The sequence below is a fragment of the Dipodomys merriami genome, unplaced genomic scaffold (genome assembly GCF_024711535.1).
Source record: "Dipodomys merriami isolate MVZ:Mamm:240054 unplaced genomic scaffold, mDipMer1.0.p SCAF_1517, whole genome shotgun sequence".
In the NCBI taxonomy this organism is placed as follows: domain Eukaryota; kingdom Metazoa; phylum Chordata; class Mammalia; order Rodentia; family Heteromyidae; genus Dipodomys; species Dipodomys merriami.
In genome coordinates, this window is record NW_027202846.1 from 121,718 (window position 1) to 144,210 (window position 22,493).

The 22,493-nt window shown below is 41.6% G+C and overlaps 1 long non-coding RNA gene across 1 annotated transcript; it reads right to left on the reverse strand.

Annotated features, from left to right (window-relative positions):
- Positions 1 to 211: 211 nt before the first annotated feature.
- LOC138827222 (uncharacterized) lies at positions 212 to 8,568 on the reverse strand. Its single transcript, XR_011372017.1, has 4 exons — positions 8,249 to 8,568; positions 6,013 to 6,146; positions 1,948 to 1,999; positions 212 to 271 (listed from the first exon to the last, which is right to left on the reverse strand). It is a non-coding gene; the product is annotated as an uncharacterized lncRNA (long non-coding RNA).
- Positions 8,569 to 22,493: the final 13,925 nt, after the last annotated feature.

The following is a 22,493-nucleotide window of genomic DNA, read 5'->3' on the forward strand; positions in this document are numbered from 1 at the left end:
CCAAGATATGGAACCAGATTTTTTCATTTGTGGTTGTTGTTTTTGATGAACTATGTGATTTCTGTTTTCTTTGGGGTTTCCCCCTGTGGTTTATCCTTCTGATATATCATTTTGTATTGTATATACATTTACCTTAATTAGCGAAGGGAAGAGGAAAAGCATAATGGTGAGCCAATGGACAAAAGGCAAACCAATGCAATAGCAATACTCACAAGACAATATATTGGAAATGTACATTACAACTTGTGAGGGATGAAGGCGTGAAGGAAAACTGTGAAAAAAATGAGAAAAGGTTAACAAATTTGAAAAGTTATGATTTAATACCTTACAATTACTGTAACCCCACTGTACATCAGTTTGATAATAAAATTGAAAAATAAGCTGCGTAAAATATAATTTCACTGTATTGGCACAGGAAATAATATTCTTTATGTAGTAATATTTTAAAAATCAATACTATTTGGCATCTAATTTGTATTAATTACCCCTTATTTATCAGAGGGTCATCAACTTGAATGTTATCCAACTAGACAATATTTTCACAATATACTTGCCAAATTTTTCAAAAAAGAATAAATTTAGTACTTTCTCATTATAAAACAGAAAACTGTTTAAAATGCTACGGAAACCCATAACTTTTAAAAGTAAGTTGTTAAGAGGACAGAATATATGTGTTCTTCAAAATTCCTATGACTAATAACTACTCATTTTTAAATTCTCAACATTCCTGAGAGATTCTAAACAGTACCTGTTTGCATGTTATATAATTGTGCAATAAATGTAGTTTCCAATGGGGTGTTACAGACTGAGAAGTCAACAGAAAAATAACCACATTGTGATAGAGGATAAAACTATGAAGCATGTGTAATAATTATTTCTTCAAGAGTAAGCTATTGTTTAACAGCGTAAGCTATTATTTTTATGACTATCAATCCCAAGATTTATGCCATAAAATCATCCTAGCCCAACAGTTTCCAACTTTTAAGGGGCACCTTAAAATTCCTTAATTCACATCATGAATACCTTATCTCTATTTTGAAAAAATACTACACCTCTGCTAATGTGACGCCCTCCTTGTTCTGAAAAGAACACCACAATACATTGATCTGCATCATTTTTCCTCCACTGGTATTCTTGAGATCAGAACACTTGCAAATATTATTTATATTTATACTTTTTTAACTATCATAGATATTCAGGATGCTAAGATAAAAAAATTATGGTTCAAAGCCCACCCAGGCAGGAAGGTTTCTTAGAATCTTATCTCCAAAAAAATTCTCCACAAAAGCCAGACTCAAGTGGCACTGAGGTTGAAGTGGTAGGGCACGAGACTTGAGCATCAACAGGCTCAGAGACACTGTACAGGCCAAGAGTTCAAGCTCTAGGATGAACCAATAAAACAAAAACAAAATTGAAAAGAAACCCCAAACCTAGCATTTTTCTCCATGTATACAGAGGCACGTAAATAAGGAAATGACTTCCTGTTTTACATATAGGTAGAAGAAAGAAGATGTCACACAATTACTCTCTTCATACCATATTAAACCAAACCCTTAAAAAATTGTTTTTTCTAAATGTATAAATTAATGTCATCCATTTTTTGGCAACTCTGTCTAGATTATTCACATTAACATAGTATACATGAACTGTGGGAATTGTCTATTAACTATGTTCTAATTATAACTCTCTTGAAAGAATATCTAGACAAATAGAATGCCAGAATCATTTGTGAATTTAACAATTAATCCCTCTACTTAAAAATAATTTTGTAGTATACTATAGAATATGAAATTACAAATAAAACCAAAAAATATATTTTAAATCTAAATTCTAATTTAACAAGGTCTACAAAGTCCTACATTAGACGAACTTTGCTATTTCTCCAGATTTAAGCTTTTGTAATCCTTCAACATTAATTTGGAATCCAACAGAATGAGGCTGACTTACTTTTGCAAATTTTTGGATGGGAATCATGAGCTATTTTTCATCTAGGAATGTTCTGTAATGATGAGAGCATTTAAAACACAAGTGAGGATATATATGAGTTGCATTCAATAGGAAACTTGACTTCTCAAAACATAATGACAAAATTAGCCGAAACTTCCAACTGTGTATTCCTTTTTTGTTGTTTGGTTTGTTTTACTGAGTCAAAATTATTCTACCTGGTCCAGGGAAGGTATCGTTATGTAATTCCACTCTCTAATCTCCTGTTTGAGTGCTAGAATTCCAAGCTTGTAGCACTTTGCCCTGCCATAGTTTGTTTATTTAATCTAGAAACAGACTAGCAATTCTGAACTTCTCCTATGATCTTATCCACTAGACTGAATGCTCAGACTGTTTATGTACTATTTTCAAAGATGTTTTAACATTTGACACAGGATATGAACATTTTCAGATGCACCTGCAGGGTTCCCTGATTCATTCCACCATGGATCCTATAATAATAATGATTACTTGACTTTCTTACTATCTCTGGTCCCTACCTATGTAATATTCTCAACTTCTGGGGGAATGTTCACTTGAAGGCTTTCTAATATTTAAAATTATCATTTGATTCTAATCTTACTCAGGACTTATTTTCTATTGTTTTCTAACTTTTCTACATATTCTGAGAGTTGTTTCATTTGTGTCTTTTTGTGTGCACCTATAAGTGCCTCTGTGTGTATGTGTATGTTCGTATGTATGTATGCAAAAACCTAAAGCTGTTATTCAGCAATGTTGCTCGTGACTGGTATTCCAGCTTTTGGCTGATTAATTATAGGTAGTGTCTCAAAGCCTATACTGTCCAAGCTGGATGCAAATTGAACTTCCCAGACTCCTTTACATTCTTAGGTTTTATTTTTCCAGGAGTATCAACTTTTAAACTTCAAACACTTTTGCGAATGTAAAGTCTAACCTGTAGCCCAGATTTTTAACTCAAGAATTCATATAAAGATAGATGAACATATACATTACATATCCTGAGTGTACACTGTTAGAAATGTGATCATAAACCAAGTTGTTGTGAAATCTGAGGATTGGGGTTTAAAGTCAGCACGGGTAGGAAAGTCCTGGAGACTCTTTTCTCCAATAATTACTAGAAAATTGGAAGTGGCACTGTGGCTCAAGTGCAAGAGCCCTAGCCTTGAGCTGCGTTTCAGAGGGACAGCAACCTGTCCTATATTTCAAGTGCCACAAACAACAAAAACAACAACAAAAAGAATATAAGAAAAGGAAAGAATAAGGAATGTGATCTTAGCCACCAGGTTCATTGCTGGTATAATTCCTGTTCTCTCAAGATGGATTCTTTATTTCCAGTTACGTGTACACTCTCCTATATCTGACTTGCATTGGAAACAGAATCATTCTTCCATTCTCCTTTTTGCACATTTACGTGATTAGCAAGCGTGATTTAGAAAGGCAGTGGCCTCATGCTTCATGTTCCACTTAGGAGTAATGCTTTCTCTATATCACTCTCATAAATCTACATATTGGATTTGGCTTTATTTTTTCAATGTTTTCTTATTTGTTGAGTCTTCTATATTTTATTGAACACTTATACATAAACACAGAACTTCTTTTTCTCTTATAATTGCTATTGTTTGTCTTACTCTTAACTCATGTACACTTGGGAAATTCATGCGCAGCACATAGACTCACAAAAATGATCTGAGAACCTTCTTCCCATTTAAAATTCACCTTAATTTACAGAGCACATAGGAAGTTTGAACAAAATGTTCTCATGGATAATGTATTTATAAGCAATTTAAATTTCATTTCTCTTTACTAAGTTGTCTCTGAAACACGTGTTACCTCATGGCCAAAAGTATCTTTGTGCTATTTCAATGAAGCAAGAAAACATTCATTTTTTTTCCGGAGAAGCACCATAGATTGTTACTGGAAGTAAGTGGAAGTAACTGTTACTGGATGTGGAAACTGATCCCAGGAGAGGAATTGAACATAGAGAAATGACAAAGTTCAAGTTAACTATTGCTTTCTTTTTTACTGTATAAGAAAAGGATCCTAGGCTGGAAGGAAATTCTGTCCCTGACTTTTGTGAGTGTGTCCTTTACTCATATAAAACTTGTCTGTGAACTTCTGGTTGAGAGTATTACAAAAGGAAACAATGTGTCATTTGAAGGCCAGTATAGAACAAAAGGAAGTCACTTTATTTTAAAAATGTTCTACTGCAAAGAAGCAAAGATATGGAGGCTTTAAATTGTCTTATGGATGGATGTTTCACTCCTGAGATGATTCTCTTGTTGCAGGAATCAGTTATCAATTCCTTTAGTCAAGTCCTGAGTTTTCCATAGCAATAAGGATTCCAAAAAAGCAGGATCCAGTGAGTATGATAAGCAAAAGCAGCCTATTTTCAGACCACCACTATTTTAAGGAGAGTCCCAAAGAAATACCCAGGGTTTGTTTTGTTTCCTTGTTTATTTAGTTTGTGCTGGTTCTGGGGCTTGAACTTAGAGACTGGCCACTGTCCCTGAACAGTTGTCTTTCTTTCCCACCTGGCCCAAAGCTAGTACTCCGCTGTTGAGCCAAACCTCCACTTCGGGATTTTTGGTGTTTAATTACAGATACGGGTTGACAGACTCTCTTTCCTGGGTTGGCTTTGAACTAAGACAATAAGAAAGCTAAGTGACATCAACTGTATGTACTTCTCTTTTGAACCAAGAAATATTAGATGAAGTTTATTATAAAGTTACTATTTGACAATTTTTAAAAAAGAGAATATGTTTAGCAAAGAAGCCATAACAAATAACTCAGCAAAAGTAGGTGAACTACTCAATCATTTGGGAAGATTACTATTGACTTCATCATTCCTTTGAGGGAAAATTAAAGCCATATTTGTAATTTTTTGTTGGTTGTGATTATTGAATATTGATCCTTGGCATTGTCTCTCAGCTCTTCAGCACAAATTGAGCACTCTACCACTTTAGCTACAGCACCACTTCCGAGTATCTGGAGTTAATTGAAGGTAAGTGTTTCATGGACTTTCCTGACCAGGCTGGCTTTGAACCACAATCCTCTGGTCTCAACCTCCTGAGTAGCTAGGATTACAGACATGAGCCACCAACACCCGGCTCATATTTGCATTTCTGTGCACTTAATGTCACTATGTAGACAAAGAATGGAAATCTGAACCAAATGATGTGACATTGAAGCTTGCCAGAATGATTGAGTTAGCAAAAAATATGTCCTCCTTTCCCATTTTGTTACATTAATGACCCATGAGCTATGGGACTCTTACATTAGCATCCTCTTCCATCTTTGTAGGTGTATTTAGTATCAGAAACTGTTCACAGAGAAATATAGAAAGACATATTTTTAGAAAGCAAAGGATATCAGGTGGGAAAGAACAGCATAGAAGGAGATACATTTATCACACAGAGATTAAGAACTAGCCTAGGAGATTTGGAATGCTAAAGGCAATGAGGAATAAGCCTATTTGATAACTAGTTCTTCAATATCCAAAAATGGTTTCCTAGAACGGTTTCTGCTATACCTTAGTTACGATCATTTTTTCTTTCCATCTGGAGTTATTCCTTCTCTTCTGTCACAACTGTTAATTAGCCTCTGCCCTTTTGGTGCGAAGACTTGCAAAAAGAGTTTCCAAATCTCACTTAGACTGTTGTTGTTGTTGCTACTTTTGTTGTTTTGGCAGTCCTGGAGCTATAACTCGTGCTTGGGAATTTTCCTCAGCTTTATTTTTTTTCCTCAAGGCTAACCATCCACCATTTGAGGCACAGGACCACTTCCAGTGTTTCCTTTGCAATTTATGTGGTACTGAGGAATTGAACCCAGGGTTTCATGCATGCTAGGCAATCACCAAACCATGAAGCCACATTCCCAGAACCCTAAATGACTTTCTTAAGATGGCATTACATTTTCATTCTGTAACTATGTATCATAATTTTAACCAGAAATTTTTGCTAGAAAAGAGCATTGAACACAGTACTGAGTCCAGTAAGGCTAGTTGGATAATGGATTACTGTCACAGTGTAGTCAGGGCACAGAGGGAATTACCTCATGGAGCTGGTACAACATAGTGAGCAAGACAGAGCCTGACCCACAGTCTACCTCCAGAATGAGAGGGCCACCTTGGTTTCAACCATATGGAGATGCTGGGCCACCTCCTCCAGCACCCATTGAATCAGTTCCTGAGAGAGAAAGAGAAAGAAAGAAGGTCAGAATTACACTTAAGCCAGGTGCCGGTGGCTCAGGCCTATAATCCTAAGTAAAATGGAGGCTGAGATATGAAGATCGTGGTTTATAGCCAGCCCGGCAGGAACACCTGTGAAACTCTTATCTCCAAAAACCACCAGAAAACTGGAAGTGGTGCTGTGATGCAAGTGGTAGAGTGCTAGCTTTGAGCTGAGGAGCTGGGGGAGCTGCCCCAGGCCCAAAGTTCAAGCCCCATGACTGAAAAGAAGTGGACTTCCCACCACAAGAAGTGGATTGAATTGCACCCATTGTCCTAAGGAGCATGGCAGAGAAGTCAGACAGAGCTTCCTGTCAGCTAGGAGTCATTAGTAGGTCACCTGGCTTCTCTGTGCCTCAGTTTCCCCAGCTTCAAAAGTGAACAAAATGAAGGATCCCGTTACTCATAGGGATAGGATAATAAAGAAAAAGAGCCATGTTTTGTTTCATAATCCTATACCTGTTTCACCATTAATAACACACACTATCTGAGATCTTTCTGGGAATCTTCCTATCATATAGTCACAGAATTGCCAAGAACAGGATCAGATGGCCCCTCCCTCTGTGCCTGTCCCTGCTCCAGAGATCCCTCTGTATTAATCCCTTGTTTCCTCAACTGTACCATTAGGAGATTGAAGTCCAATGGTTGAGGCCCAACCCAGAGCTTCACCTCTGGTCAAGAATCAGCTGCCATGGACTGAGTTTGGGACAATCCATCTAAACTAATGACTGAGCGTGGTGCTACATGTCTACCATCCCAACTACAGAAGACCAGGCCTGGTGGATCATGCCTGTCACAGATAGGAGGACCATGATCCAGCCCAGCCTGAGCATATATTAATTCTCCATCTCAGAAATGCCCAAGACAGAAATGCTTGACTCGCATTGTAGAAGACCTGACTGGCAAGCCTTAGGTCTTTAGGTCTAACCCTAATATACCAAAAGAACCAGAGTCCCAGTGCCAGAGGCTCATGCCTATAATCCTACATACTCAGGAGGCTGAGATCTGAAGATCACAGCTCAAGATTTAAGATAGGTTTGGCCTCGCCCATCAGACGTCATGATGAGAAGACCCAGAGTCTGACCTATGCTGTTGCACTCCATACTAGCAGAACTCATATCCTTACTAAGTGTTGGTCATGCTCTCTGTCCCCCTGGGAAGCCATCCCCTGCAGGCCACACTCCCATGTCCTCTAAATCTCCCACTGCCACCAATCAGGCTCAAGGGAGTACCCAGCTCCATTGCACACAGAACCCTTGTTCTTGTAATTTAACAGTGCTGTGTCCCCTTCAAGCCTCTCACCTTTCCAGGCCCCCAGACCTCAGCTGTGAAGCCCATACATGCCTCAAAAATAGCAGTAGAATTTACCAAAACATTCTTCCTCCTGGTTACAACCCAATTCTACACACACACACACACACACACACACACACACACACACACACACACACACACACACACATTCAGACCGGTGACAGAAGACTCATCCATGCAGCACCTGCAATTTGCCAACTGATCACTCACCTGAGCACAGTCAGGCTGTACAAGGAAAAAGATTTTCTCTCTCTCTCTCTGTCTCTCTGACTATGTCTCTGTCTCTCTGTCTCTATGTCTTCAGGTGAAAGGTTGACCGAACACAGAACACAAGGGTTCACACAGCAAGGGTGTCTATCTTCTGCATCCAACACCTCCCATCCCCAGAAAAAAAGAAAAAGACCCCACAAGGCAGGTGTAGACATGCTCCTCCCCACCTCTGACTAAAGCCACCGGGTTTTCACCAGGGAGAGGAAGGGTGCAGATGTGCGGCAGTGTGGCTCCCACTACTCCAGGCCAGGGGATCTGTGGCGCCCACTCCTCACTCAACCATATATCTCCCCGTTTCCTGGGATACTAGCTGCTGGGGATGGGGGTGAGATCCTCGGGTCAACACCCACCCCCACCCCTGGGGCACATTTGTGGCAGGGCGTGGGCCAGACTGTGGGGCACAGGGGAGGCGCGGGTCCAGGTCAGAGAGGAGGGGATATGAGGTGCAAGGTGCAGGGATGTGTGGCAGCCACTCACATGTGTTGCTGGCAGAAGCTGTTGGCAGCTGCTACAGGTGTGGCAAGCAGCAATGGCAGAGGACTGACACACACTCAGGCCCTGAGCAGAGGACAGGGGAGCAAGGACCAGGTCCTGGCCGCAAGCTGGCTCCTGGCCCACCATTGCACCATTGCCTGAGAAAACCATGGGTCTGAGCCCACAGCACCAGGTTTGAAATGCTGCTCCATGGGGAAGGGGGTGAGGGGGCCAGGGCTCAGGCAGACACATGATGGGCCTGAGGAAGGCCTTTCCTCCTAGGCCTCGAGTATCTTGCTCACCACTCAGCCACCTCTACCTTCCTCAACTGCTGGAAGTGGTGTCAACAAACAGAGGGAATTATGGTGCTACTGGTCGGCATGGAATGTGGGCGTGGCCACCATTCTTGTATCCCATTGGTCAGAAAGAACCATGAAACAATGGGGGTGTGGCTGGAATCCTGTGATGCAGGTAGAATGACGCAGCCCATTCCCCAGGGAACTCTGTCCATGACAGTTGGGGACAAGAGGGTGACCTGCTTTAGCCGGATGGCTGCACAGATTGTTGTCTATGTCTGTTTGTTCCCAGACCTTGAACTCAGGATCTGGGCACAATCTGTGAGTTGCTTTTGATCAAAGCTAGCTCTCTACCACTGGAGCCACATGGCTTTACTTCTGGCTTTGTTGGCACTAGTTTGACAGGAGTCTCAAGGGCTTTCCTGTCTGGGGTGACTTTGACCATGATCCTCCTTTCACAAACTTGTAAGTTTTAAGGAGGACTGCTGAGAGCCACTGATGCCTGACTAATCATTGGTTTTGCTGATGTTCTTGGACAGACCTGTGAGTTCCCTATCCTCAGGTTGAAGTGGTAGGAGCTGGAGCACACAGTTTGAATCCTGGTCCTACCACCAACAAATGGCAGGAGATCCTATGAAACTCATTCCTATTCATATGACTACCAAAGGAATGTGATGTATATCATGATTAAATGGGCAGTACTTGAATGATTTGAGGATAAAACTATACACAATTACATTATAGGACACTGGTCGATATTAATTAATACTTTATGAAGCATTTAAACAATCACATTCATTAAATGGAGGCCAAATGAAATACCTACGAATTGGGCATCACATAGCATGGAGATGCTATTTTTTTTCTGCCAGGACTGGAATTTGAACTGATGGCCTAGGTATCCCTGCTGTTCCACTGTGTAGAAAGAGGAAGCTTGCCTCCTTGAATTCAAGAAATTCAAAGTCTGTTCCTTAGGCCTGAAATCGATGCCCACCACTAGAAAACATCCTATTTGTGTACATTTTAAATATATGATTTATATTTATATACATATGTTGATTCTATATTGCATTCAGTGTAGTTATTTATTTTATTTTTTGTTTTATTCATGTATTGACTTCTCATTTTATTGACTAATATGACTCATAGAACAGTGATTACATTGATTACATAGGATATAGGTTTGCATATGTATTGCACATCCTTCCTGACACCCAGGACTTTCACAGAAAAGGAAAACGTGTCAGCATCAACTTCTTACTACATGATTCATTTTTTGGGAGTGCTGGCATCTGAACTCACAGCCTACAAGGCCCAATTCATGAATGGGTGAGTGTCAGCCTGGCATCCTGTGGCAAATTGAGCTGACAGGCAGCTCTGAGTACCTGAAATCGAGCCCCAGCGGTTGACAAAATAAGAACAGATTGACATGCAGATGGTAGTACACTAATAAATATATATCTTTATAGAGTGCCAGAGATGTCTATACATTATTCGGTATTATAGACTACATTCCTACCAATACTTGGGTATTTATAATGCCTCCATATAATTAATGTTATTGTTTTCATTCTTAACAAACTCTTAAGTAAATCAATCAGTATCCTGAAATTATTACATTCTGTAAGTAATAGTATTATTTTAATGCTTCATAAATATTAAATAAAATCAGTCTTCTGAAATTATGCTGTCTAATTTTATAGGAGCATCATTCACCATCAATTCATTCAACCTTGACATTGATAATATTCCCTTGTTATTCCCATGGATGGGAACGAGTCTCTTAGTATCTCCTACCATTGATTGGTGTCAGGACTAGGATTTGAAATCAAGGCCTACATTGCCACGTGGACCTATGACTTCCTCAATAGTCTGACAACCTTCAGCAATGCAAGGTGAAGTACCCTTTGCAACAGTGTCATTCAGACCCAGGAGGGTCACCGTGCAAAGGAAGAAAACATAAAAAGGCCATCTCGCTGCATTTTTTCTGTACATTTTTGCCACACAAGGCTTGGGGGTCTAGGATCTCAGGATCTACTGTATGTCCAGTGGCTGCACCCCAGCATAGGGTGTCGAAGCTGAGGCAGAGTTACCACAACCTGAGTTCAAACCCCCTACTGAGCAAAAAATAATGAAAAGAAATTAGCTCCCTGGCTTGCAATTCACCCCGTTTTTCTGCCAGACTATGGATTTGAACTCAAGTTCTGGGGAAATCTGCAGCACTGTGTTAGAAGGGCAAGCTCACCGTACTTGAAGATAAGAAAGTCAGGCCTGTATTCTAAGCCAAAATTCAAGCCCCAGCCTTGGAAAACATACTATTTATATACATTGAAAATGCAGGATTTGTACTTACCTATGGGTGTTCAGTCCATACACGTTTGGTGTGGTTGTTCCTTGTACTTTTTGTTTTATTCATTTATTTACCATTGAATTTACTATGATGACACCCATTCCCTTTATTATATTGATGACATCCTATCACATGGAATCTAAATTTGTAGAAGTGTTCTCCATCATGCCTAACACCCAGGACTCTCAGAGAAAAGGAAAAAAGTTTCACACTTGGTTTCTTACTGCCTGATCCAATTTTTGGTAGTGCTGGGATCTGAACTCAGGGCCTAGCAGGACCAATTGGTGAATAGTTCAAAGTGACCACACCAGCCTGTGAGGCACTAAGGAGGTAGACCATTCTGAGGACCTGAGATGAAGCCCTGGTTGGGGCCAATATAGTCATAAATTCATCATTTAAACAGAGGATCTATATTTCCATACATGGATGGGCAGCATCTTGCATTCGGTGTAGTCATTCTTTTATTTTGTGTCTTATTCATTGATGTATTGTGTATTTTCTTGAGTATAGGATAACAGATATAACTGTGGTGACCTGGATGACAAACTATTCCCATGAGTATAGAGTTCCATATACATTCTCCATCCTAGCTGAGACCCAGGACTTGCACAGCACAGGAAAACTGGTGCAATGACTGGCTTCTCACATCAGGGTGAATTTTGGCAGTGCTGGGATTTGAACTTTGGGCCTAGGAGGCCCAACTGCCCAATGGGTCCATGTGATCACACCAGACTGTGAGCCACTAAGGAGCTGGTCGGTTCCCAGGAACAGAGATCGAGCAACGGGGGGGCCACAATTGTCCTGAATGCATCATTTAAACATGGGATGTATACTCAAATCTATGTGTGGACTGCATTGTGCATTTAGTGTAGTTATTCTATTTTGTATGCTATTCATGGATGTATTGTGTATTTTCTTCAGTATATGATGACAGGTATAACTGGGCTCACATGATAACAACCTATTTCCGTGGCCACAGGGTGGCCCATGCATTCTTCATCCTAGCTGAGACCCAGGACTTACACAGGAAAGGAACACAGGTGCAACAATTGGCTTCTGACATCAGGATGAATCTTTTGGCACTGCTGGGATCTCAACTCCGGGACTAGCAGACACAATTGACGAATGGGTCCATGTGAGCACACCAGTCTGTGATCCACTAAGGAGTAAGGCCATTCCCAGGACCTGAGATGGACCCCCAGGTGAGGGTGTGGGGGGAGGGCACACAGCAGTCATCCATTCATAAGTTGAAGGTAGTATGCAAATAAGTACACAATTGTATAGAGTAGGAGAGATGATAACCTGTGATGGAATCCAATCTACCATGTGTCTACTGATTTTTGGATCTTTCCAGATGTCTTCATTTCATGACTGTGATGATTATTGTCATGCTTAATCAACACTGCTTTACAAATAAGTGATACCCCATGAGTCTTGCCTATCATTTCCTAGTCACATCATGCATTAACTACTTATTCGATTATATCAATCGCATTCCATGACTTTTCCTGTATCTCAGGATTTCCCGCCATTGCTTTCTCATGGGGGTGGGCTGAATTCAAGCCTCAGGCATGGAAAACATACTCCGTATATACATTTTAAAGACAGGATTTATACTTCCATACAGATGGTCAGTAGATACCGTGTTTGGTGTGGTAGGATTTATACTTCCATATAGATGTTCAGTCCATATCACGTTTAGTGTGGTCATTCATTTGATTTCTTTTTTATTCATTTATTTACGATTTATTCATTGACTTTCATGACACCTATACCATTTATTACATTGTTTACATCATATTACATACCATCTAGATTTGTAGATGTGTTCTCCATCATGCCTGACACCCTGGACTCTCCCAGAAAAGGAAAACATATATCACACTCTGCTTCTTACTCAAAGATTAAATATTTGGCAGTGCTGGGATCTGAACTCAGGGCCTTGCAGGCCCAATTCATGATTGGATGAGTGTGAGCACAGAAGCCTCTAGCCAATGAAGCTGTGAGGTCGTTCCTAGGTGCTGAGATCATGACCCAGGATTGGCCAAAACAGCAATACATGGATAGGCAGAAGGTGGTATACAAATAAATATATATTGTTAAAGAGTTCCAGAGCTGTCTATCTATGACTGAATGACATCTACTACGTTCCTACCAACTTTTAGGTATTTATTATATCTCCATTGAAAAAATATTATTCTTTTCATGCTCAATAAACTATTAATTAAGGTCAATCAACATCCTAGGATTATTGCATCCAATTTTAGACTAGACAAATGTATGAACTACTCTTTCAATCTGTATTCTTATGCATAGGAATGAATCTCTTGTGATCTCCTGCTATTAGTGTGTAAGGATTATGATTTGAACCCAGAGCCTATGTTGACATGTTGGCTTATGGCTTCCCTGATAGCCTGCCAGCCATCAGCAATGGCAGGCCAGGTCCACTTTGAAACCATGTCATTCAGACCCAGGATGGTCACCATGCAAAGAAAAACTTGTAAAACCCTGAGTCCTCTACAGCTCCCCAATTTTTGTGCTGTTGTGCTTTTTTTTTTCTTCCTGCAAACCCTCTGGGCCTAGGGTCCCAGGATCAGCTTTGGGTCCCAAGGCTGCACCCCATCCTAGGGAGAGTGAAGCTGAGTCAGAGTTGTCATGACCTGAGTTCAAGCACCGTGGTTGGCAAAATTAATTAACTAATTAATTCATTAATTAACCAACTAACTAACTAAATTGAAATAATAAAGCTCCTTGGTTTGGAATTTCTTCTAGTTTTCTTTCCTAGCCTGGGATTTGAACTCAGAGTCTTGATGAATCCGTAGCAATGTGACAGAAGGCTCAGAGTTGTTATTACTTGAGTTCAAACCCCATGCCAAGCCAAAAATAAATAAGTCACTGACCTCAGGAGGGAAGTTAGTTGTGAAGATGGGAGGGAAGGGATGGTAGGGGAAAAACAAACGAGGAGGCAACAATGCTCAATAGGAAATGTACTCATTACTTTGCTCATGTAACTGCGACCCCTCTGTACAACATTTTAAAATGAAAAACGTACAAAATTATGTAGTGCTCAAGAAGCACTTTGGGAGTAAGGGATGGATGTCTGAATAGCTGTACAAAATTCTACACTGATTTTTTTCAGTGTTCAGTATGGAACTGAATAAATGTAACTGTTTCTGTTACAAATAATAAGTCACTGTCTTGGAACTGGGGCCAGTATTTCTGCCATTGCTGGGATTTGAGCTCACTGTCTAAGTAACTGTATTGCACCTTGGGTGAAGGCTAAGCTCCTTGTCCTTGAGGGAAAGATTTTCAAGCTAGTGTTCCCAGGGCCTGAATTAAGGCCTTGCAATTGAAAAAAATATTTGTATACATGTGTAATATAAGATATATAGGTACATATGTATATTTATTTCATATTATGATTATTATTGATTTTGTATTTAATTTTTTATTCATTTAATTGTTTATTTATTTAGTATTATTATACACATAATAGTTATTATGTTGTGTACATATATTATAAAATTATACACAATAATTCAGTACATTGACTCATTTTCATTAATACTTAATTAAGTGTTGAAACATGATACATAATTAAATGGAGGCATTTGTCAAGTCATCACATGGTTAGAGTCTGTCCCTAGTATGAGCTTTGTCTTATTTATCTTGGACAACTTCCTATAGGGATTTGTTTAGATGATTTATACTCAGAAGCCTTTTCTTGTGGATAGGCAAGTTGAGGGATAAAATCGTAAGGTTGAGGCTGGGAATGTAGCTTAGTGGTAGAGAGCTTGCTCAGCATGCTTGAATGCCAGGGTTTGAATCCTCAGTGCCACATACTCAGAAAAAGCCAGAAGTTGTGGTGTGATTCAAGTGGTAGAGTGCTAGCATTGAGCAAAAGAAGCTCAAAGACAGTACCCAGGCCCTAATTTGAAGCCCCAGGTCTGGCAAAAACAATACGCCAGATTCCAGTGGCTCTGGAAACCTACTTTCTCAGGAGGCTGAGATCTTAAGATCACAGTTTGAAGACAGCCTAAGGAAGGAAAGCCTGTTAGACTCTTACCTCCAATGAACCATCAAAAAACCCCATGTGGCACTGTGGGTCAAGTGGTAGAGTGTTTGCCTTGAGCTGAATTGCTCACAGACAGAGCCCAGGCTTCAGTTTGAAACACACACTGGATAAAGAGTGAGGGATAATCAAAGTAATTTTCCTATTTGCTATTTATGAGAATATGGTTTGGAAAATGAATGATGATGTACACCAGAATTGGAGTCAGACCTCAAGGTTCAAGTGTAGCACATACATAATCCCAGCCTCTCAGATTCTAGCATTATAAACTTGCATCCTACAAGGTTCTGAAAGGCACATTGTTGAAAGGCTTAATATGCTCCCCAAGCCCTTTGTGATAAGCAGTTGACTTGTATTGTCAAGGTCATTACAGTTCAGACCCTAGCAGAGAACCAATAGCTTACACCCATCACCCTAGCTCAGGAGGCTGAGGTCTCTATCACAGGGTGAAACCAGCCAAGGTAGGGAAGTCTAGGACATTCTGGCTTCCTGTTCTGAAAGGTCAGATGCTCAAGAAATTCCTGTGTTTCGCTTGGTGATGAGAAGTTACTTGCACTCTAAATGTTCTTGGAGTTCTTGAGCTACAGAAGAAGGAAAGAAATATTATTGACCCAATCGGGGTTCAAATGAAGTTCTCAGGATCCAAGCCCTGGCTCTGTTAGCAGAAAGAACTCCAGAGTAACACTGTATTTGAAGCACAGAAAACAGTTTCAAAAGCCAGGCTAGGTGCAGAGAACTAGGCCTGCAGGATTAGGAGGCAGAATGTACACACTCAACAGGGAAGGGAAGTGAGCTGCAAAACCACTTCATTCATTCCAGGCACAGCCAGCAATGGGAGAAACCTGAAACATTTGTTAGAGTTACAGCAGGGTCAGGCTTCTCTCAGTATCTTCAAACGATGACTAATTAAATTTCCTCCCTCAGGTGAAGGGAGCCTCAGGCTATCTTTAGGTTACCTACAGAGAGCCAGTTTTGTGGGGAAGAGGAGAGGAACAGAGTAGAAAACCCTGCTCTCTGGTCTTAAGGTGTGGGCTTTTGACTCTCCATTTTTCAGGTTTGAAGGCCCTCCTATCTCTGCCAGTCCATTTTCCTTACTACATTCTCCACATCATTAATGCAAATCCACAGTCCAAGGAGGAGCAGGGCCATTTCTCTTCTGTCTCCAAGCACCTGAGTTAGAACCTGGCTCTGCCCTCTTGACTCTGGGGCTCTTGGCTGCCTGAGAAGTGGGACAGAGACAGTCATCCTGATCTGCGTTTGTGTGAAGGTGATGCTGGAGTCCTGGAACACTGCAGAAAGACTCGTGACTGGGAAGTGTTCCCTTCTTTCCTTCTGATGTCAAAAACGGATTCATCTATCAGCTTTCTTCCTTCTTTCCTTTCTTCCTTTCTTCCTACCTACCTTCCTTCCTTCCTTCCTTCTTTCCTTCCTTCCTTCCTTCCTTCCTTCCGTCCTTCTTTCTTTCTTTCTTTCTTTCCTTCTTTCTCTCTCTCTCCCTCTCTCTCCCTCTCTCTCTCTTTCTCTTTTTTTCTTTCTATCTATCTACCTACCTTCCTGACTAGGTAGCTATCTCTTTGACAGTTGTTGGGTTGAACTCAAGGCCTGGGCACTGTCTCTAGCACTCTGCTACTTGAGCCACAGCACATATTCTGGTTTTTTCTGTGTACGGGTGCCTGAAGAATCGAACCCAGGCCTTCTTGCATGCTAGGCAAGCACTCTCTCGTTAATCCATATTCCTAGCCCCTTCATTTTTTTCTTAATGGTAGTTTTTACATAAGTATGCTACCATTTTATGTTCTCAAGTTTAATTTTCTGAATATCGGTTATTTCCAAGAGACCTGATCTCTTCCCCTGCCTGATTTGTGATTGTTCCTGCATTGCCCTCATGATAAAATGTAAATAAAGGCTGTTGAAAGCTTCAGTGTGCATCATATAAAGACACAGGCCTAGAGCCCTGGAAGAGAAAAGCAATGGGCCTGAAATGAAGAGAATGATGCAGTATGCACAATTAGCATATCTGAAAAATAAACCAGTAAATAAAAGCAGAGTTTGCACTATGGGAGGTAATTTACATACACACATAAGTAGGTAGGGCACTGATACATAAACTTGGCCTTCTCTTTTTGAATTTTTTTGTGGCCATCCCAGGGCTTAAACTCAGGGGCCGATGTGTTCCTGAGCTGCTTTGCTCAAGGTTGAAGCTCTACCACCACCACAGCTCCACTTCCCGCCAGCTGGTAGTTAATTGGACATAAGCAATTCCCAGGCTTTCCTAACTGTCTGGATTGTATCTCCTGCTCAGTTTTTTCTCTCAAAGCTGGAGCTCTACCCTCTGGGCCACTGCTCTACTTCTGGTTCTCTGGTGGTTTATTGGAGAAAATAGTCTCAGAGACTCTCCTGCTCAGCTGGCTTGAATGGCTTTCTCCTGAGGAGGCTTCAAGTGGTTTTCTCAGGGATTCACCAAGGAGCCTCTCCACACAAACCCTTAGTCTATATTTCGAGGAGTACTAGAGAAAAATGGAAACATTGTTATACCGCAGTCGCAGGACCCCCACCAAAAAGACCACCAAGAGTCAGACTTTACAGCTGTTGTAAGGTTTTATTTAAACGCGCTGCATCTCAGGCCTTGTCCTACACTCCTACACAGTAGCACCTAGGAGGAGCGCCCAAAGGTAAACATTTTACAGGGTATATAAAGTCACACAACCAACCAGGTGTTTGTATTACCACCATGTGTTGCTCTGCTAGAAATAAGCAACAAGTGGTCACTGCCTCAAAACTTTAACCCTTCATTCCCCCCCTTGACTTATGGTCCTGGAACACAATCTTGTGGCTCCAGCCTTAAACTGAACTCCAACAGCTCTTGATCTTGAATGGGTATAGCCATATTATTAAACAAGTATACCAATAACAATCAGTTCATTTTTCTTTTCTTGAGGTGTATGCAGACTGGTTGGGTAAGATGCTTGGAGACTTCCCATGTTTCCCCATGCTTGTCCAGGGCAAAGGGGTCAGCCTGTCTGGCATGGGAGCAGTGGATCCAAGCAGCAATGCCACAGTAGCAGCAGGGCTACACACCAGTAGCACCATGTAAGGGTGGAACCATGTAAGGTCCCTTCCACTGTGGCTCCAGAGATCTCAGGTTTTGCCTTCGAACAAACACCCAGTGCCCTGGTTTAAACAAATGGGGGTAGGAATAGAAGCAGAATCATATAATGCTCTAAGCTGGGGCCACATCCTCTTATGCACCAGCTCTAAATAGTCAAGCTTACACAGAAATTCAATATCATCCAAATCAGCAAGCAATTCAGTCTAAGGCTAGGGATAATGGGTTGAAGGTGTCCATACATTATTTCAAAAAGAGTAAAGCCAAGCTGATAGGGTGAATTTCCTACTCTAAACAGGGTAAAAGGAAGCAGCAATACCCAGTCTGCGCCAGTCTCAAAGGCCAATTTAGTTAAGGTCCCTTTTAGAGGCTGATTCATTCTTTCTACCAGCCCTGAACTCTGGGGTCTATAAGCACAGTGCAATTTCCAATCCATCCCCAGTGCCGCGGCTATTCCCTGACTTACTTTTGGGACAAAGGCTGGTTCATTGTCTTACCAGATGGTGGATGGGATGCCATACCTGGGTAGGATTTCTTCCAGGGTCTTCTTAGATATGACGTGCGCAGTCTCATGCTTTGTTGGGTAGGCTTGAACCCATCCTGAAAAGTTGTCTACAAAAACTAGCAAATATTTATATCCAAATTTTCCAGTTTTAATTTCTGTGAAGTCTACTTCCCAATATACACCTGGCCTATCTTCATGGAGGCAACCTCCTTTTGTAACCAGTTGATTAAGGGCATTGGTAAGTTGACAGGCTTTAAAATTTTTAACAATGTCCTCAATGAGTTGATTTCCTTGCCTGATTTTTACTTCTGAGTGTAGGAACAAGTCCTCCATTCTTCAGTTCCCATGTGAGAGACCCGATGGATTCTCATAAGAATCCTCTTGCCCAATCTTTGTGGCAAGATAAGTTTTCTCTCACCAGTTTTCCACCAGTCTTTATTTCTTTCTCTGTTTGGGGATTTATAGGCCATTGAATTTTTCTTTATCCACTCCAAATCTTCTTGGGAGTACTGAGGCTCAGGAGGCAAAGCTTGGGGCCCTGGGTCTACTTCTGCTTTAGGCTGGAGATCCACCCCCTTAGCTGCCTGATCGACCAAGTTATTTCCTTTGGTTATTGAATCAGTTACCTTTCAATGGCCAGGACAGTAGATAATGGCAATATTTGCTGGTTCCCATAAGGCCCGGATGAACCTTAAAATTTCTTGTTCATTTTTAATAGCTGTCAAACCCTCTCTTGGTAAATGGCTCCATGGACATACGCAGTGGCAAATGCATACCGACTGTCCATGTAAATGTTTAGTCTCTTCCCTTTTCCCATCTGTAGGGCTTTTGTTAGTGCCACTAGTTCTTCTCTTTGTGCAGACATTCCCTGGAGGAGTTCTTCTGCCCACACTATCTCAGTGTCTGTGGTGACTGCTGCACCAGCGTACCTTTTTCCATCTCAAATGAAACTGCTGCTGTCTGTGAACCAGGTATGGTTGGCGTGCGATAGTGATGAGTCCAACAAGTCTGTCCTCTTTTCTTTGGCTTGGTCACTCTTTTCACACTCAATTTCACATTCTCTGTCATTCCTTTCCTGTCTTTGGTACTCTCTCTCTCTCTTACTGTAAACCTTTTCTGCTATTGCTACTAGATTCCTAATAGACTTTTCACCAAGTCTGTCTAGAGCCTGCAACTTCTACTTTATGTCTGGTGCAGCTTGATTTATATAGGCAAACATAATCATCTGAGCCGACTCCTGGGTCTCAAGATCATACAGGTATATTGACTAAAAGCTTCCCTGAGCTGTTCAAGATATGCTGCGGGATTTTCACTTCCTCTCTGTATAACATCATAAACTTTGGCCATATTAGTAGGTTGGCAAGTCTCTTCCTTGAGACCTGCCAACAGAGCCTGACGATAGACGAAGTGTCGCTCCCTACTTTCAACTGTATTGTAGTCCCATGTTGGTCGGATCTCAGGAAAATAGACAGTGATCAGGGCAGGATCCATAATAGGTGCTCTTGTGGGGCCAGGGATATGTTTCCGGACTGTCTCTTGGATACAGTCTCTCTCTTCGGTGGTAAAAATGACCTGTAAAAGCGGACTAAAATCATCCCAAGTGGGCTGATGAGTAAAGAGAACAAATTCAAGCAAACGAATTAAATCCTGGGGTTTCTCAGAAAAGGGGGCATTTTGGGTGTGCCAATTGTATAGATCACTGATAGAAAATGGACAATATTAGAGTTGCTGTTGACCATCCACATCCACAGGACCTATGGAGCATAAGGGTAAAACAGCTGCATTAGAAGGGGGATTGATCCCACGGCATCTTCGAGTGACTGGCTCCTCAGAAACGTTAAGGGCAGGTGCCGAGTGTTCTATAGCTCACTCTTCCTCTTGATCATTCTCAGGTTCTGCAAAAGGAACCTGGAAAGGAGAGTATGGGGGAGGAAACATTTCTTATTTCAAGTTATCTCCCTGAAAAACCAGGGAGTACCTTTTCTTTCCCTGTGTCCCAGGTTCTTTTTGTAAGTGTAAGGGACTAGATGGAGTGGTGCCTATGGTTTCCAGTCCTGTCAGACGTACAGTCCAAAAAACAATAAACAGTACAAACAAAACACATGCAGGCCTGACAGTTACAAAAAAAAGCTTACAAAGTGGACATCTCCCAAATTGGTCCACTGACTACTGTCATGGTGGGGTTCCACACCCACACCACACAGCAGAAGGAGCAGAGCCACAGTGGGCAAGTTGGGCCTCTGTTAGGAGGCCCTCTTGGTCAGTTCTGGCCCAACACTGAACCAACCTCCGCCCCACAATTAACACAGTGGTGTTCCAAGGGCTGCCCCCCTCCCTGCCCCACACAGCGGGGTTCCAAGGACCCCGCCCCACATGGCAGAGTTCGAAGGACCCCTGCCCCACAAGAGGATCTTGGACATCTCCTAGTTCCTCCAGGGTTGTGGTGAAAGGGCGCCTGCTTCAACAACCCTTTACAAATCGGAGTGGCCATCCTCACAAAGGAAAATGAAAGTAAAACAGACAAATGATAGGACAAGACAAATTAATAAAGACAGCGATGTTTTACCTTTGGAGTCTGAGATCTCAGAGGTCTTTGGGGGGATCCCAGACAAGCCCCCACTATTATGTTATACCCAGGTCGCAGGATCCCCACCAAGAAGACCATCGAGTGTCAGACTTTACAGCTGTTTTAAGGTTTTATTTAAATGGGCAGCAGCTCGGTCTCATCCTACACTCGAACACAGTGGAGCCTAGGAGGAGAACCCCGAGCTAAAGATTTGCAGGGTTTATAAAGGCACACAACCAACCAGGTGTTTGGATTACCACCAAATGTTGCTCTGCTAGAAACAAGCAACAAGCAGTCACTGCCTCAAAACTTTAACCCTTCACATGAAGATGCTACTAGTGTGTTCTAGACACTTAATGTTGGAGACACAAAGCACTCATAATTATTAGATCACTTTATAGGCTAAAGGAGCAATGCAGACTGTATGAGGATCGCTCCAGCTTTCGGTTCTCATATCCTGAGACAGTAAATTCACAGCAGCTCAATGCTAAGTAACAGAACTGGCATGTACTGTGGATATTTGCTCCCAAATCCTGTGACACTCATTTCTCACTTTTGGCCTCAAACTTGTGACCAGAGGGGAAGATGAGGAGAGAAAATCCTTCTCAGGGAAAGCAGCTGTAAAAAACATTGGGTAGTTTACTTATAAATTATAACCTTGGGAATGACCATTAAGAAGTCAGATTTTCCAGATTAAAAAATGAAGAAGAGAAGAAAAAAGGTGCCAGTGGCTGCTGCTGTAATCCCAGGTCCTCAGGAGGCTGAGATGTAGAGAAACTTAGTTTGAATCCAACCAGTGTAGGAAAATTTATGACACAGTTATTTCTAAGAGATCACAGAAATACCCAAAAGTGGGGTTGTGACTCAAGCTTATTGCACTACCCTTGAGCAAAAGGAGCTCAGGGACCGTGTATAGGCTTATACTTCCACCCTAGGACCTGCCCCTTCAAAAAGAGCCTGTCTTTGTTTTTGCATTGTATTCTTATAGGTGAAAATCCAGAGTAGCTATGATGAATCGCACCAACCGAGGAAATTTGTATTCAGTACAATGAGTTCATAACAGACAGACTTCTTTCAAGATAGTGCATGTTCCGGGGCTCCCTTCACTGTTCACATTGTAACTTAAGGGTTTCTCTGCATCACAGGCCTGCTGGAGGAAGACTATCTCATTGTCTGGACACGCACACAAAAGCCCTCACTCCTGTACAGCTGGGTAACAAACAACTCCATCTGGGCCAGTTAGTGAGGATGAGTGTGGGCGGGCTCTGAAGGTCACAAAAAATAATTCCTCTTTGTACCCTTAGCTATCTCTCTCCTCAGTGCTCTGTTTTAACAGGAGACTTTCATTTGTGC